The following is a 4,915-nucleotide window of genomic DNA, read 5'->3' on the forward strand; positions in this document are numbered from 1 at the left end:
GATGAGAGAGAATCATTAGTCGGCTGCCCCCTGCACGCCCCACACTGGGGATCGAGCCTACAATCCTGCGCCCTGATTGGGAATCAAACCTTGACCTCCTGGTCCATAGGTTGAGGCTCAACCACTGAGCCACACCGGCCAGGTGCATTTTCTTACGACACCTCACAGCTACCCTATAAGGGAGCCATTGTTACCATCCATCTCCATTGCACACAGATGCTGGGTAACCAGCCAAATTGCCATGACCAGGACCAGGCAGAGTTTGGCTCTAAACAGCAGGCCCTGCTCACTGACAGCGGGTCCTAGTCAGCTAACCACTCTGCTCACAGCACTGAGGTCCTGAACTCAGTTAGTTAAGAGATTACCCAGGTCTCTGTAGTGGCAAAGGATACAGGAACGGATTCAAATCTAATTACGCGGCTGCCAATCATGCAGGATCCAACCATTGGATGACTCAGATGAAAAGGCTTTTTATTTTTCTAACGTTGCTGCATAAACACACTCTACTCTGCTTTTTTTTTTTTTTTTTTTGAGACAGAGGCACAGGTGAATATCTGGGAGTTATGCAAAGGAGCCACTTCCAGGGCTCTTCCTTGTGGTCAGTGAGAATTCATCCACCTCTCTCACCCCCAGCGTCTCTGCAGTTGTGGTTCTGAACAAGGAGAAGTGACATCTGCAATGTCACACTGAGTCCTGGAGTGCCTTCCTCATCACTAAGGACTCACCATTGAATACATTTGAATGATGTTTGGCTTAGTTTTCTCTTTAACCAGTTTTATCGCATGCTTCCGAAAGCTGAGAAAACTGGATGATTATGTATGGTATCCATGGCAACCTTCACTTAAATAGAATATGAAATTAACCAGGCTACTCTGTGCCTCTGACGTCCTAGGTAGATGGAGTTAACCTCAGACAGAATCATGTTGGCACTCTTTTCAAGGCAATTTTGGGAATTCAATGCCTCTGGGACCCAAGCAAGGGTCAGTTTAGTGCTGGAGTAACCCTACTTGAGTAGACAACCTCCACAGAGCCATTCTGAGCTCCTGTTGCTCCACTTCAGAATTGCAGAGATTGGTTGGTTAGCTCTTCTCATTGTTCCCCTGCTCCTGATTTTCCTTGAATTGATCCAGATTTTTTATCCCCCTTCCTCCCAGTTAGTGGCATGACTAATTAGGTGAGAATTAGTCGAAAATATCCTATTTCTATTTTACTAGGGTTTGTCCTAGATTTAAAAATATATATACATTTCAGTTTTAGGTTTATAGAAAAATTTAGCAGAAACTCCAGAGTTTCAATTGTGCAATTGTGAGGTACATTTGTTTTAATTGATGAACCTACGTTGATACATTATTATTAACTAAAGTCCATAGTTTATGTTAGTGTTAACTATTGGCGCTGTATGTTCCATGAGTTTTGACAAATGCATAAGGATATGTATCCACCATTGCAGTGTCATACAGAATAGTTTCACTGTCATAAAAATCCTCTGTGCTCTACCTAATCACCCCCCTACCCACCCCAAATCCTTGGCAACCACTGATCTTTTTACAGTCTATAGTTTTGTCTTTTCCAGAATGTCATGTAGCTGTAATCAGACAGTATGCAGTCTTTTCAGACTGGCTTCTTTCACTTAATTACATGCAATTAAGTTTTCTCCTTGTCTCTTCATTGCCTTTGATTTTTTTTTTTTAACAGACATGTAGACCTATGTTTCTACCAAAATAAAAACTTAATGTCTATCACCCACCCTGCTTTCCTACCACAAAGCAACACATAGGCTTACTTCTGTTTTCCTTCATATCAGCTACCTCCAACCTAGGTTTTGTTAACATTTGGGTTCCATATAGGTATTATAACTTTGTATATTATATTATGGTTTTCTATTGGAAAACTCTTTTCTTAATATAGGAAGCCTCACCATTCCATTGTCATCAAGGGTTAGTTTTAACTCTATGTGTTACTATTATTTGCCTCTTCACTGTTTCTTAAATGCCACGTCTTCCCTTAAGTACAGCGGTTCTCAACCTGTGGGTCGCGACCCCTTTTGGGGTCGAACGACCCTTTCACAGGGGTCGCCTAAGACCATCAGAAAACACATATATAATTACATATTGTTTTTGTGATTAATCACTATGCTTTAATTATGTTCAACTTGTAACAATGAAAATACATCCTGCATATCAGATATTTACATTACAATTCATAACAGTAGCAACATTACAGTTATGAAGTAGCAACGAAAATAATTTTATGTTTGGGGGTCACCACAACCTGAGGAACTGTATTAAAGGGTTGTGGCATTAGGAAGGTTGAGAACCACTGCTTTAGTAGATTCTTTGACCCGGTTCTAATTTCTAGGGTTCTCTTTGGGGCTGGGTAAGCAGAGGTTGATCAGATGGGACAGACATTCCCTTGACTGTTGGAGTTCCATTAGAGACGTAGCCAGACCTTTCATTACAGCACTCTGAGGACTGCCCCTGGAAAGTTGGGCTGCCTTGCTTGGCATATTTAGCAAGCATGCATTATGCAACTGCTACATGCGAACTCTGTGCTTCAAGAGATGCCTACTTCTGTTCTCACTGGTGTGGATGGAAGTCCAGGGCAGAAGGGGCAGCATGGTGGTAACTGATTTCTGAGACTACTCTCTGAGCCAGAAAACAATAGAGAGCAATTCAAGGTAATTAACCAATACTGTATTAATCATTCACATCTATTGAGAATGGCAGAGACTCTTCAAAACTCTCTATATTGTCTCATTTAATTCTCATAACAACTCTCTGAAGTGGGTACTATTATTCTCGTTAGGAAACTAAAGTACAGAAAAGTCAAGTACCTGCCCAAAGAGTATGGATTCCAACTTGAACATTAGTCCCAAGAAACGGGCTAAGGTCGGGGCTTAAAGACAGCTTCTCAGTGGTGAATCTCTCCTGGCCCTAGTCTGCCCTCTGATGCCACTCTTGCTATATCCCTGGGAAAAATACTGCTCCTATCTCTTCTCTTCTGCTGGCAAAAAGTGAAGATTAGGGCAAATCTATTCAGCATTCCAAATGAACAATGCAATCAATAGATGCTCTAGGATTAAGGGCCAAAATATGTGTTTGGGTCCCACATAAATTTCCTCACAGTGAAGTGCAGTGAAGTCAAAACAGGCCTTCAGGCCAGGGGAGTTCAGCTCCTGGCTCTACCCCTTGGTGCTGGGAGGGCCACCTGAACCAAGAGCCTTAACTCTTTGCACCTCTACTACCAGATCTCCAGCAATACCTCTCTCAGAGGCTCTCCAGGCTCCAATGACTTCACGGAGGCCTGTCCTTCAGAGCTCAGGGAATGGTTGTTCGATCTGAATCCTTTGCTTCTAAATTCTTTTTTTTTTTCCTTCCACACATTTGGTCAGATTTATTTATTCTTTAGCAATTGAATCATTAAACAATGAGTTTTTATTCCCAATCTTTAATAACATTGTATTTGTTATATTTGAGATTGTTTAGCTCTCTCATGGGGAAAAAAAAACACCCAAACATAAATCTTTATTCTATCCACCTACTAGTCCTGTGGCACAATCCTATATAAGAAAAGGCTAATATGCAAATTGTCCCCTGGACCTGGAGTTTGGGAGTTCAACCAGGAGGTGGGGCTGGCGGCCAACCACCCTCGGCCCCTCCTCCCAGCCAGCCCCTGCTCCAGATCAGCCACCCCCACCCCTATCGGTGGTGGGGCCAGCTGGACCCCACCAGGGCACGAATTTGTGCACTGGGCCTCTAGTTTTAATATAAAAGATTTACTGACAATTGGATGATTTATATGTTGTGGGCAGAGAAATATTAACAGTGATTACAAAGTGGCCAGTCTTATAAGTCAAAAGTGATGATATTTTTTTATTTTATTTATCTTTATTGTTGAAAGTATTGCAGTTGGCCCCTAAGAGCTCTGATCTTTGATCCATCCCTCAATCCACTTCAATGCCTGGTTGCTATTATCCTCTAGATCTTCTGGTTTATTGCTGGGAAACTGATACACTATTTCTTCATTGTAGGATGCTAATGCTTCTTCATGAAGAATTTTAAAAACTTCACATTGAACAATATCTCTTAGTTTTTTCTTATTACAACCCCTTGTTTCAAGTCTTTTGTACAATATACTACTATCTGTTTTCAGCACAAAAACGATATGAAACCAGCGTTCAGGGAAGAAATCACAACTGTGGTAATCAACAATAACTCCACCACCACTCATTTGGTTTTCTAACTCGTCAACTACTCTATCTTCATCTAAAATGGGACACTCATCCTCGTCATCATAGCTGTCACATAACTGCCCTTCTCCAGCTAAATCACTCACATTAATATATTTCAGTCCTGATCTTGATGCAGGTTCTTTGGCCAGTGTGGTTTTTGCAACTCCTCGTGAGCAGGATGTTCAGAAGCAACATGGTCCTCAATGCAATGACTCTAGAAAACCTGCTTCTGGATTCTTTAATGTGTGAGATCCAGTGCGAGGCAAGGAATACAGGAACCAGAGCCCAAGCGTATAATCTAAACCTACCAGCATATAAGCCGCCCAGGCAGAGGTTTGTATCTCTTTTGTTCACTGATGGCCATTTGTGAACCTGGGTCTGCCAGGCCCCAGAGTGCTGGCCCTGTTTCAACCCACAAACACATCCTGGTAGGAGTGCTTATATCGTCTGGATTTTCAAATAAAGTGTCCCTCTGGGGGGAAAGAGGAGAGGATGTGAGCAAAGCCACATTTCTATCCTCAGAACCAAATAGGGCCCCTCAAGGGGAATATCCCCAGGCAACACAGTTCTGGGATAGACTTTCACGTCTGTCGCTGGAGTTGCTGCTCGGTCCTCTCTTGGTTACGTCACTGAAAATCTGTCTGTAGTTATTTCCTCATCAGAGATTGAGAGCCTGGGTAGGCA

General features: G+C 42.4%; 1 pseudogene; it reads right to left on the bottom strand.

Annotated features, from left to right (window-relative positions):
- Positions 1-3,915: 3,915 nt before the first annotated feature.
- LOC102248267 lies at positions 3,916-4,432 on the bottom strand (annotated as a pseudogene).
- Between the last annotated feature and the right edge of the window lie 483 nt (positions 4,433-4,915).

This window comes from Myotis brandtii, unplaced genomic scaffold (assembly GCF_000412655.1).
Source record: "Myotis brandtii unplaced genomic scaffold, ASM41265v1 scaffold525, whole genome shotgun sequence".
Lineage (NCBI taxonomy): Eukaryota > Metazoa > Chordata > Mammalia > Chiroptera > Vespertilionidae > Myotis > Myotis brandtii.